We start from the raw sequence: 13714 nt of genomic DNA, 5'->3' as shown, positions 1-13714 counted from the left end.
CCGTCAGCTGGTTCCGGGCCGAGCCTTTGGCTTAGGTGCCTCCTCCTGGGTATCCGAGTTCCGCCAACGCCAGGCGGTCCTTGGTAGTGCTTTTAAGCGCGGGCACCTACAGCTTAGTAACCGGGTTCCAGCACCGTCAGCTAGTCCTCGGTCGTGCCATTGGCTCTTGCACACTGGGGCAACGCATCCGGGTTCCAGCACCGCCAGCTGGTTCTCGGCAGTGTTTTTGTCACAGGTACTCCCTCGTGCCAAACCTGGTTTCAGCACCGTCAGCTGATTCCGGGTTGTGTCAAGCTCACTGAGACACCTATGCTTGCCTCGTCGTGGTGCGGTCGGGTTAGCCAACTCCAGGGTGCCTCCAGTTTAGGAGCTTCCTATGTGGGTTGCGTGAACTGGTAGTCAAGGCTGGTTCTGTAGTGCCAGTAGGCCCAGCTCCCCCTGTAGGACTGTTGGGGTTCGGTAACTGCGGCTGCCTCGCGGCCTAGCTGTTCTCTCCTCTCCTGTGGGCCTTGGGGTCCACCACCTGGTTCCAGCACCGTCAGCTGGTTCTGGGCCGAGCCTTTGGCTTAGGTGCCTCCTCCTTGGTATCCGAGTTCCGCCAACGCCAGGCGGTCCTTGGTAGTGCTTTTAAGCGCGGGCACCTACAGCTTAGTAACCGGGTTCCAGCACCGTCAGCTAGTCCTCGGCCGTGCCATTGGCTCTTGCACACTGGGGCAACGCATCCGGGTTCCAGCACCGCCAGCTGGTTCTCGGCAGTGTTTTTGTCACAGGTACTCCCTCGTGCCAAACCTGGTTTCAGCACCGTCAGCTGTTTCCGGGTTGTGTCAAGCTCACTGAGACACCTATGCTTGCCTCGTCGTGGTGCGGTCGGGTTAGCCAACTCCAGGGTGCCTCCAGTTTAGGAGCTTCCTATGTGGGCTGCGTGAACTGGTAGTCAAGGCTGTTTCTGTAGTGCCAGTAGGCCCAGCTCCCCCTGTAGGACTGTTGGGGTTCGGTAACTGCGGCTGCCTCGCGGCCTAGCTGTTCTCTCCTCTCCTGTGGGCCTTGGGGTCCACCACCTGGTTCCAGCACCGTCAGCTGGTTCCGGGCCGAGCCTTTGGCTTAGGTGCCTCCTCCTGGGTATCCGAGTTCCGCCAACGCCAGGCGGTCCTTGGTAGTGCTTTTAAGCGCGGGCACCTACAGCTTAGTAACCGGGTTCCAGCACCGTCAGCTAGTCCTCGGTCGTGCCATTGGCTCTTGCACACTGGGGCAACGCATCCGGGTTCCAGCACCGCCAGCTGGTTCTCGGCAGTGTTCTTGTCACAGGTACTCCCTCGTGCCAAGCCTGGTTTCAGCACCGTCAGCTGTTTCCGGGTTGTGTCAACTTCACTGAGACGCCTATGCTTGCCCCGTCGTGGTGCGGTCGAGTTAGCCAACTCCAGGGTGCCTCCAGTTTAGGAGCTTCCTATGTGGGCTGCGTAAACTGGTAGTCAAGGCTGGTTCTGTAGTGCCAGTAGGCCCAGCTCCCCCTGTAGGACTGTTGGGGTTCGGTAACTGCGGCTGCCTCGCGGCCTAGCTGTTCTCTCCTCTCCTGTGGGCCTTGGGGTCCACCACCTGGTTCCAGCACCGTCAGCTGGTTCCGGGCCGAGCCTTTGGCTTAGGTGCCTTCTCCTGGGTATCCGAGTTCCGCCAACGCCAGGCGGTCCTTGGTAGTGCTTTTAAGCGCGGGCACCTACAGCTTAGTAACCGGGTTCCAGCACCGTCAGCTAGTCCTCGGTCGTGCCATTGGCTCTTGCACACTGGGGCAACGCATCCGGGTTCCAGCACCGCCAGCTGGTTCTCGGCAGTGTTCTTGTCACAGGTACTCCCTCGTGCCAAGCCTGGTTTCAGCACCGTCAGCTGTTTCCGGGTTGTGTCAACTTCACTGAGACGCCTATGCTTGCCCCGTCGTGGTGCGGTCGAGTTAGCCAACTCCAGGGTGCCTCCAGTTTAGGAGCTTCCTATGTGGGCTGCGTGAACTGGTAGTCAAGGCTGGTTCTGTAGTGCCAGTAGGCCCAGCTCCCCCTGTAGGACTGTTGGGGTTCGGTAACTGCGGCTGCCTCGCGGCCTAGCTGTTCTCTCCTCTCCTGTGGGCCTTGGGGTCCACCACCTGGTTCCAGCACCGTCAGCTGGTTCCGGGCCGAGCCTTTGGCTTAGGTGCCTCCTCCTGGGTATCCGAGTTCCGCCAACGCCAGGCGGTCCTTGGTAGTGCTTTTAAGCGCGGGCACCTACAGCTTAGTAACCGGGTTCCAGCACCGTCAGCTAGTCCTCGGTCGTGCCATTGGCTCTTGCACACTGGGGCAACGCATCCGGGTTCCAGCACCGCCAGCTGGTTCTCGGCAGTGTTCTTGTCACAGGTACTCCCTCGTGCCAAGCCTGGTTTCAGCACCGTCAGCTGTTTCCGGGTTGTGTCAACTTCACTGAGACGCCTATGCTTGCCCCGTCGTGGTGCGGTCGAGTTAGCCAACTCCAGGGTGCCTCCAGTTTAGGAGCTTCCTATGTGGGCTGCGTGAACTGGTAGTCAAGGCTGGTTCTGTAGTGCCAGTAGGCCCAGCTCCCCCTGTAGGACTGTTGGGTTTCGGTAACTGCGGCTGCCTCGCGGCCTAGCTGTTCTCTCCTCTCCTGTGGGCCTTGGGGTCCACCACCTGGTTCCAGCACCGTCAGCTGGTTCTGGGCCGAGCCTTTGGCTTAGGTGCCTCCTCCTGGGTATCCGAGTTCCGCCAACGCCAGGCGGTCCTTGGTAGTGCTTTTAAGCGCGGGCACCTACAGCTTAGTAACCGGGTTCCAGCACCGTCAGCTAGTCCTCGGTCGTGCCATTGGCTCTTGCACACTGGGGCAACGCATCCGGGTTCCAGCACCGCCAGCTGGTTCTCGGCAGTGTTCTTGTCACAGGTACTCCCTCGTGCCAAGCCTGGTTTCAGCACCGTCAGCTGTTTCCGGGTTGTGTCAACTTCACTGAGACGCCTATGCTTGCCCCGTCGTGGTGCGGTCGAGTTAGCCAACTCCAGGGTGCCTCCAGTTTAGGAGCTTCCTATGTGGGCTGCGTGAACTGGTAGTCAAGGCTGGTTCTGTAGTGCCAGTAGGCCCAGCTCCCCCTGTAGGACTGTTGGGGTTCGGTAACTGCGGCTGCCTCGCGGCCTAGCTGTTCTCTCCTCTCCTGTGGGCCTTGGGGTCCACCACCTGGTTCCAGCACCGTCAGCTGGTTCCGGGCCGAGCCTTTGGCTTAGGTGCCTCCTCCTGGGTATCCGAGTTCCGCCAACGCCAGGCGGTCCTTGGTAGTGCTTTTAAGTGCGGGCACCTACAGCTTAGTAACCGGGTTCCAGCACCGTCAGCTAGTCCTCGGTCGTGCCATTGGCTCTTGCACACTGGGGCAACGCATCCGGGTTCCAGCACCGCCAGCTGGTTCTCGGCAGTGTTCTTGTCACAGGTACTCCCTCGTGCCAAGCCTGGTTTCAGCACCGTCAGCTGTTTCCGGGTTGTGTCAACTTCACTGAGACGCCTATGCTTGCCCCGTCGTGGTGCGGTCGAGTTAGCCAACTCCAGGGTGCCTCCAGTTTAGGAGCTTCCTATGTGGGCTGCGTGAACTGGTAGTCAAGGCTGGTTCTGTAGTGCCAGTAGGCCCAGCTCCCCCTGTAGGACTGTTGGGGTTCGGTAACTGCGGCTGCCTCGCGGCCTAGCTGTTCTCTCCTCTCCTGTGGGCCTTGGGGTCCACCACCTGGTTCCAGCACCGTCAGCTGGTTCCGGGCCGAGCCTTTGGCTTAGGTGCCTCCTCCTGGGTATCCGAGTTCCGCCAACGCCAGGCGGTCCTTGGTAGTGCTTTTAAGCGCGGGCACCTACAGCTTAGTAACCGGGTTCCAGCACCGTCAGCTAGTCCTCGGTCGTGCCATTGGCTCTTGCACACTGGGGCAACGCATCCGGGTTCCAGCACCGCCAGCTGGTTCTCGGCAGTGTTCTTGTCACAGGTACTCCCTCGTGCCAAGCCTGGTTTCAGCACCGTCAGCTGTTTCCGGGTTGTGTCAACTTCACTGAGACGCCTATGCTTGCCCCGTCGTGGTGCGGTCGAGTTAGCCAACTCCAGGGTGCCTCCAGTTTAGGAGCTTCCTATGTGGGCTGCGTGAACTGGTAGTCAAGGCTGGTTCTGTAGTGCCAGTAGGCCCAGCTCCCCCTGTAGGACTGTTGGGGTTCGGTAACTGCGGCTGCCTCGCGGCCTAGCTGTTCTCTCCTCTCCTGTGGGCCTTGGGGTCCACCACCTGGTTCCAGCACCGTCAGCTGGTTCTCGGCAGTGTCTTTTGCTCTTGTACCTTCTGCTCCCCATCCTGGTTCCAGTACCGTCAGCTGGTTCCGGGCAGAGCCTTTGGCTTAGGTGCCTCCTTCTGGGTATCCAAGTTCCACCAACGTCAGGTGGTCCTTGGTAGTGCTTTCAGGCACGGGTACCTCCTGCTTAGTAACCGGGTTCCAGTAACGTCAGCTGGTCCTTGGTAGTTCCATTGGCTCTTGGACCTTCGGCTACCCATCCGGGTTCCAGTACCGTCAGCTGGTTCTCGGCAGTGTCTTTTGCTCTTGTACCTTCTGCTCCCCATCCTGGTTCCAGTAACGTCAGCTGGTTCCGGGCAGAGCCTTTGGCTTAGGTGCCTCCTTCTGGGTATCCGAGTTCCGCCAACGTCAGGCGGTCCTTGGTAGTGCTTTTTAGCACGGGTACCTCCTGCTTAGTAACCGGGTTCCAGTAACGTCAGCTGGTCCTCGGTAGTTCCATAGGCTCTTGAACCTTCGGGTAGCCATCCGAGTTCCAGTTCCATCAGCTGGTTCTTGGCATTTTCTCAGCCTTCTTCTACCTTCTGCTACATTTCCAAGTTGAAGACCCTAACGTCGACGACCCGGAAGACCACCCCGATGACGACGACCCGGAAGACCACCCCGATGACGACGACGGCGGAGACGACGACGGCGGAGACGACGACGGCTGAGACGACGACGGCGGAGATGACGACACTGGAGACGACGACCCTGGAGACGACAACATGGAAGACCGAGAAGCAGAAGAACAAGAGGCTGCAGAACAAAGAGCAGAAGAACATTAAGCATAAGACTTAATATCAGAGCAAAAGATATTATCTCAATTATATGCAGAAGAAGACTAAGCAGTGTATGGGGGTGAGTCCGTTCCTCCTCGTGGTGCCCCTGGATAAAGCCTGATGCTGCAGGCCAAACTGAACGCGGACAAATGTAACTTTTGTGACTGGCAGAACGGAAGGTGTAATCTTCCAACTTTTATAGATAACAACTACGGGAATGCCTGTCACAAATGAGAATATGATGAAGAAGTAGAATAGGAAGAATAATAACAGTGGAATAAAAAGAATATGTAGAATAGGAAGAATAATAATAGTTGAAGAAAATGAATATGAAGAATGTAATAAAAAAAAAAATATAGGTAGAAGATGAAGAAGAAGATGAATAAGGTGAAGAAGTTGATGTCAAAGATGCTGATGATGATGAAGATGAAAGTGTGGGAAAAGGAAAAAAAAGAAGGGGAAGGTCGTGGAATAGTGAAACATCAATATCTGACAAAATAAAAAAAATGTACATAGTCAATATCTTTTTCAATCCGAACGTCTTTAAAAAAAAAAAAAATCATGCTATTCTATTTGATTGGACTAATCCTCATTGCCTTTAATGTCTCCGCCACCTCCCCCATACATCCTACATTATTCTTAGTTGTTTTCCTTCATGTAGAATGAACCTACAAGGAAAGAAAGGGTTTATTTTAATTCCGATATTTTGGTCCCATTGACTTGCATTGGGATCGGGTATCGGTATCGGCGATATCCGATATTTTTTGAATATCGGCCGATCCAAACCGATACCGATACTTTCCGATATCGGAAGGTATCGCTCAACACTAACCAGAACCTCTCTGTGACAAAACCGCCCCTGCTCCAATCTCAGAAGCATCAACCTCGACCTGGAATGGAAGAGAAACATCTGGTTGACACAACACAGGGGCAGAACAAAAACGATGCTTCAACTCCTGAAAAGCTTCCACGGCAGCAGAAGACCAATTACCCAAATCAGCACCCTTCTTGGTCAAATCGGTCAATGGTTTGGCAATGCTAGAAAAATTACAGATGAAGCGACGATAAAAATTAGCAAAGCCCAGGAACTTTTGCAGACTTTTCAGAGATGTCGGCTGAGTCCAATCCTGGATGGCTTGGACCTTAACCGGATCCATATCGATAGTAGAAGGGGAAAAGATGAACCCCAAAAATGAAACTTTCTGCACACTGAAGAGACACTTTGATCCCTTCACGAACAAAGAATTAGCACGCAGGACCTGGAAAACCATTCTGACCTGCTTCACATGAGACTCCCAATCATCTGAGAAGATGAAAATGTCATCCAAGTAAACAATCAGGAATTTATCCAGATACTCACGGAAGATGTCATGCATAAAAGACTGAAAAACAGATGGAGCATCGGCAAGTCCGAACGGCATCACTAGATACTCAAAATGACCCTCGGGCATATTAAATGCCGTTTTCCATTCATCTCCTTGCCTGATTCTCACCAGATTATACGCACCACGAAGATCTATCTTAGTGAACCAACTAGCCCCCTTAATCCGAGCAAACAAGTCAGATAACAATGGCAAGGGATACTGAAACTTAACAGTGATCTTATTAAGAAGGCGGTAATCAATACACGGTCTCAGCGAACCATCCTTCTTGGCTACAAAAAAGAACCCTGCTCCCAGTGGTGATGACGATGGGCGAATATGTCCCTTCTCCAGGGATTCCTTCACATAACTGCGCATAGCGGTGTGTTCAGGCACGGATAAATTAAATAAACGACCTTTAGGGAATTTACTACCAGGAATCAAATTGATAGCACAATCACAATCCCTATGCGGAAGTAGGGCATCGGACTTGGGCTCTTCAAATACATCCTGATAATCAGACAAGAACTCTGGGACCTCAGAAGGAGTGGATGACGAAATAGACAAAAATGGAACATCACCATGTACCCCCTGACAACCCCAGCTGGCTACCGACATAGAGTTCCAATCCAATACTGGATTATGGGTTTGCAGCCATGGCAACCCCAACACGACCACATCATGCAGATTATGTAGCACCAGAAAGCGAATAACTTCCTGATGTGCAGGAGCCATGCACATGGTCAGCTGGGCCCAGTACTGAGGTTTATTCTTGGCCAAAGGTGTAGCATCAATTCCTCTCAACGGAATAGGACACCGCAAAGGCTCCAAGAAAAACCCACAACGTTTAGCATAATCCAAATCCATCAGATTCAGGGCAGCGCCTGAATCCACAAACGCCATGACAGAATACGATGACAAAGAGCATATCAAGGTAATGGACAGAAGGAATTTGGACTGTACAGTACCAATGACGGCAGACCTATCGAACCGCTTAGTGCGCTTAGGACAATCAGAAATAGCATGAGTGGAATCACCACAGTAGAAACACAGCCCATTCAGACATCTGTGTTCTTGCCGTTCAACTCTAGTCATAGTCCTATCGCACTGCATAGGCTCAGGTTTAATCTCAGACAATACCGCCAGATGGTGCACAGATTTACGCTCGCGCAAGCGACGACCGATCTGAATGGCCAAAGACATAGACTCATTCAAACCAGCAGTCATAGGAAAACCCACCATGACATCCTTAAGAGCCTCAGAGAGACCCTTTCTGAACAAAGCTGCCAGCACAGATTCATTCCACAGAGTGAGTACTGACCACTTCCTAAATTTCTGACAATATACTTCTATATCATCCTGACCCTGGCACAAAGCCAGCAAATTTTTCTCAGCCTGATCCACTGAATTAGGCTCATCGTACAGCAATCCGAGCGCCAGGAAAAACGCATCGACACCACTCAATGCAGGGTCTCCTGGCGCAAGAGAAAATGCCCAGTCCTGAGGGTCGCCGCGCAAAAAAGAAATAATAATCAAAACCTGTTGAACTGAATTACCAGAAGAATGAGGTTTCAAGGCCAGAAATAGCTTACAATTATTTTTGAAGCTCAGAAACTTAGTTCTATCACCAAAAAACAAATCAGGAATAGGAATTCTTGGTTCTAGCATAGATTTCTGATCAATTGTATCTTGAATCTTTTGTACATTTATAACGAGATTATCCATTGAAGAGCACAGAGCCTGAATATCCATGTCCACAGCTGTGTCCTGAAGCACCCTAATGTCTAGGGGAAAAAAAGACTGAACACAGAGCTGAGAAAAAAAAATGATGTCAGAACTTCTTTTTTCCCTCTATTGAGAATCATTAGTATGGCTCCTTGTACTGTTATGAAGGCAATCCAGTAACACAGTGTGCCAGTAATCAGAGCACATACAGTGATCTGACAACAACCCAAAAACAATAGAACGAGCTCTGAGACGTGGAATCTCAGTAGACCGCAATACCTGAACCTATCCTAAACACAACTAAAGGCAGCTGTGGATTGCGCCTGACACTACCTATGCAACTCGGCACAGCCTGAGGAACTGACTAGCCTGAAGATAGAAATACAAGCCTGACTTGCCTCAGAGAAATACCCCAAAGGAAAAGGCAGCCCCCCACATATAATGACTGTTAGCAAGATGAAAAGACAAAACGTAGGGATGAAATAGATTCAGCAAAGTGAGGCCCGATATTCTAGACAGAGCGAGGATAGCAAAGAGAACTTTGCAGTCTACAAAAAACCCTAAAGCAAAAAACCACGCAAAGGGGGCAAAAAGACCCACCGTGCCGAACTAACGGCACGGCGGTACACCCTTTGCGTCTCAGAGCTTCCAGCAAAAACGAAAAGACAAGCTGGACAGAAAAAACAGCAACAAAAGCAAAGAAGCACTTATCTAAGCAGAGCAGCAGGCCACAGGAAAGATCCAGAAGCTCAGATCCAACACTGGAACATTGACAAGGAGCAAGGAAGACAGAATCAGGTGGAGTTAAATAACAAGGCAGCCAACGAGCTCACCAGAACACCTGAGGGAGGAAGCCCAGAAGCTGCAGTACCACTTGTGACCACAGGAGTGAATTCAGCCACAGAATTCACAACACTATACATCATGGTTGGATAGTGATTCCCGACTGATGACGCCCGTGGCTGTTTAACCCCCTAAATGCTGAGATCAATATTGATTGCAACATTTAGGAGGCTAGAGGAAGGATGGGGTTCCTTACCCTTCAGATCAGCGCCCCTGCGACGACATCGCGAGAGCCAGTTGGTAGTCAAGGCAACCCAAGGTCCGGGTCTGCCAGCACTGGTGTCCTGCTTTGACTATACCAGGAGCTGGTTTCTATCAAACTGACATGTAATGAATTATATGAGTGATCAGAGTAATGAAATTAAGAACAGGCACTAAGTAAAAAACCAAAAAAACAAATCTCATATTAAGAAATAAATATTATACTCATAAATACATACAGTATATTTATGTAATAAATAAAAAACAGAAAAAAGTACACATATTTGGTATCAACGCTTCCGGAATGATCTGATCTATAAATCTATAAAACTGTTACACCCCTTCAGTGAGCACTGTACAAAGAAAAAAAAGTGGCAAAAAAACTATGATTTTTCAATTAAAATTAAAATGCGATCAAAAAGTCAAACGTGAATAAAAATGGTATCGCTAAAAACACCATCCTGTCCTGCAAAAATCTTATCTGCTATACAGCTTTGTCAGTGGAGAAATAAAAAGTCTATAGCTCTCAGAATACAGCGATGCAAAAACAATTCTTTTTTCCATTAAATGTTTTTATTATGTGAAATGTTATGATACGGTGGTCTAGGTGCAACATGGAACGAGCTCTGAAGGAAGTGGTAACTGTACTGACCGCAGTCCCTGAGCTCAACACAACACTAGAAGTAGCCGTGGGATGCTCCTAACTCTCCCTATGCACCTCGTCACAGCCTAAGAGCTAACTACCCCTAAAGATAGAAGCAGGAAAGCTATCTTGCCTCAGAGAAAATCCCCAAAGGATAGATTAGCCCCCCACAAATAATGACTGTGAGTGGAGAGGGAAAAGACATACACAGAATGAAACCAGGATGAGCACAGGAGGCCAGTCTAGCTAAATAGATAGGACAGGATGGAATACTGTGTGGTCAGTATAAAACACTACAAAAAATCCACGCAGAGTTTACTAAAAAACTCCACACCTGACTAAAGGTGTGGAGGGTAAATCTGCTTCCCAGAGCTTCCAGCAAGACAGAATTATTTCATACTGATAAGCTGGACAAACATAGAAAGCACAGAACGGATATGTCCACAATCTATGGACAGAAAAGAGACAGAAAAAAAAATGGTTCAGAACTTTCTTTTCCTTCTTTTGAGATGCATTTAATTCATTTTTGGCCACTTGTACTGTTATGATACGGTGGTCTAGGAGCAACATGGAACGAGCTCTGAAGGACGTGGTAACTGTACTGACCGCAGTCCCTAAGCTCAACACAACACTAGAAGTAGCCATGGAATGCTCCTAACTCTCCCTAGGCATCTCGTCACAGCCTAAGAGCTAACTACCCCTAAAGAAAGAAGCAGGAAAACTATCTTGCCTCAGAGAAAATCCCCAAAGGATAGATTAGCCCCTCACAAATAATGACTGTGAGTGGAGAGGGAAAAGACATACACAGAATGAAACCAGGATGAGCACAGGAGGCCAGTCTAGCTAAATAGATAGGACAGGATGGAATACTGTGTGGTCAGTATAAAACACTACAAAACTCCACGCAGAGTTTACAAAAAAAACTCCACACCTGACTAAAGGTGTGGAGGGCAAATCTGCCTCCCAGAGCTTCCAGCAAGACAGAATTAATACACACTGATAAGCTGGACAAACATAGAAAGCACAGAATGGATAAGTCCACAATCTATGGACAGAAAAGAGCAAGCAAAAACTTAGCTTGGCTGAACTGGTCAGGATAACAGGGAAATCCAAAGAGATGTGAATCCAACCAGAAACCATTTACAAGTGGCATTGGCTGAAGGAAAGAGCCAGGCCTAAATAGCCGAGCAGAAGAGACGATAAGTGGAGGCAGCTGATGACAGCTAACTCCAAGGAGCAGCCATACCACTTGAAACCACAAGAGGGAGCCCAAGAGCAGAACTCACAAAAGTGCCACTTACAACCACCGGAGGGAGCCCAGGAGCGGAATTCACAACAGTGAAAGCACCAAAACATAAAAAATATATATTAATGTGGTATCGCTTTATAGTACTGACCCAAAAAATAATGTTGCTTGTGAACAGCATAAAAAAAATCCACACAAAACAATTCCTGAATTGCTGTTTTTTTCATTCCACCTCCCAAAAATCAGAATAGAAAGCAATCAAAAAGGTTATGTGACCGAAAATGGTACAATAAAAAGCCATCTTGTTACTCAAAAAACAAACCCAAACATGACTCTGTTGGCAGAAGTATATTATAAAATTTTAATTTCCAAAATATGGCGATGCAAAAACTTAAAAAAAAAATCTTCTTTAGCATGTGATAGCCAAAGAGAGAAAAGGCAATATAAATCTGGCATCACTGTAATCGCCCAGACTCAAAGAATAAAGGTGTCAAATGACTATTACCACAAGAGGAACGGCATTAAAAGTAAATAAAATCTGTTCTTCACCTGCTCTTGATTTGTTTAGTCTGCCTCCATAAATGCTTACACGTAGGTTTCCATATATAGCACTGAAATACGTGATTTGGACAGAACCTTCTGTGGAAGATTCCCTATAATGAGGTAGATGGAGACATTGTGTACTCTGTCTGGCCTATGATCCGTTGGTTTTTGTCTTATTAAACGTGCATAAAAGCGCTGTCGACTGCAAATTATTGCACTTCTGAAAAGGGTCAAATGGAGTCCAGTGTAACTCTACTGCCTCATTATAGCAAATGGATCCCTCGGGGTTTCAGCTGAATCATGTCATTATGAGATTTAGATGGAAACCCCGATGTAAGTGCTTAGTGTAGAGCACAGGATAACTGTGGTACTGCAAAGGCTCAAGAAAAGCGTTACAGCTCCTCGCCCTCCAAAAGAAATCCAGAAAAAATTTGAGCTTCCAAAACCAAATGCTCCCTTCCCTCCTGAGCCCCATTGTGCCTAAATAACATTTAGCGTCCACATGTTTGACATTTCTGTAGCGATGACAGTCCGCCTAATTTACGGGAGCAGGACTCCAGAAGCACAATGTATTGGTACTACATTGGCAGATTTGCAATTTTCACTTATCAACATTCATTGCTATTTGCTTTTGTAAAACACCCATGGAGTTTTACAAAAAAGAAGACTAAGGGTACCGTCACACAGTGCAATTTTCATCGCTACGACGGTACGATCCGTGACGCTCCAGCGTCGTAACAATATCGCTCCAGCGTCGTAGACTGCTGTCACACTTTGCAATCTACGACGCTGGAGCGATAATTTCATGACGTATGTGCGATGTAGAAGCCGTTGGTTACTATGCGCACATCGTATACGATATATGTTACACCATGCAATCATGCCGCCACAGCGGGACACTAGACGACGAAAGAAAGTTTCAAACGATCTGCTACGACGTACGATTCTCAGCGGGGTCCCTGATCGCAGGAGCGTGTCAGACATTGCGATATCGCTCGAACGTCACAGATATATCGCTCGAACGTCACGAATCGTGCCGTCGTAGCGATCAAAATTTCACTGTGTGACGGTACCCTTAGAGGAGACTTAATAGTATACAAATATCTCAAGGGCTGTCACATTGTAGAAGGATCATCTTTATTCTCATTTGCACAAGGAAAGACTAGAAGCAATGGGATGAAACTGAATGGGAGGAGACACAGATTAGATATTAGAAAAAACTTTTTGACAGTTAGTGTGATCAAAGAGTGAAATAGGCTGCCACGAGAGGTGGTGAGTTCTCCTTCCATGGAAGTCTTCAAGCAGAGGCTGGACTGACATCTGTCTGGGATGATTTATTGGATCCTGCTTTGAGCAGGGGGTTGGACCAGATGACCCAGGAGGTCCCTTCCAACTCTACCATTCTATGATTCTAACTAATTTGAGTGATATAACTATCTGGTTTAAGGGCATAAAAATCAAAAGTTTGAAAATTGCAAAATTTTTTACATTTTCTCCAAAATTCTGATATTTTTACAAACACAAAAATTACTGACCTAAACTTACCACTAACAAAGTACAATGTGTCACAAAAAACAGTCTTATAATCACTGGGATATGTTGAAGCGTTCCAGAGGTATTACTTCATAATGTGATGCTGGTCAGAATTGTAAAATTTGGCCTGTCAGGAAGGTGAAAACAGGCTCAGGCGTGAAGGGGTTTAAGAAGAAAAGACAAAGAAGATATATTCTCTTTAAAAGAATTTCCTCCTCTGAATGTGTACACAGAGGTTAATTAAAGGGGTATTCCCATCTCCAAGATCCTATCTCAATACATAGTAAGTGTAATAATAATAACTGATGTTAGCAAATACCTTCAATTAGAAATGTAGTATAGTTTTTCTAATTTGCGATGTCTTTTTCTTCATGTGCAGGCATTGCAGGACTTTAGGCATCCATGGTTACGAACACATATCGTGACAGTAAATTAGCTTGTTGCTATTGGTTGTAACCATAGATATCTAAGATCCTGTAATGCCTGCACAAGAAGAAAGAGACATAGCAAATCAGAAAAACTATACTAC

General features: G+C 48.4%; 1 protein-coding gene across 1 annotated transcript in view; it reads right to left on the bottom strand.

Annotated features, from left to right (window-relative positions):
- Nucleotides 1-13714, bottom strand: part of ADGRD1 (adhesion G protein-coupled receptor D1) — a 1443566-nt gene that overhangs the window by 924247 nt on the left and 505605 nt on the right. The gene's annotated exons all lie outside the window — the stretch shown is intronic.

This window comes from Ranitomeya imitator, chromosome 1 (genome assembly GCF_032444005.1).
Source record: "Ranitomeya imitator isolate aRanImi1 chromosome 1, aRanImi1.pri, whole genome shotgun sequence".
In the NCBI taxonomy this organism is placed as follows: Eukaryota; Metazoa; Chordata; class Amphibia; order Anura; family Dendrobatidae; genus Ranitomeya; species Ranitomeya imitator.
Note: the sequence above shows the minus strand (reverse complement) of the source record. Positions and strands in the feature narration are given on the sequence as shown.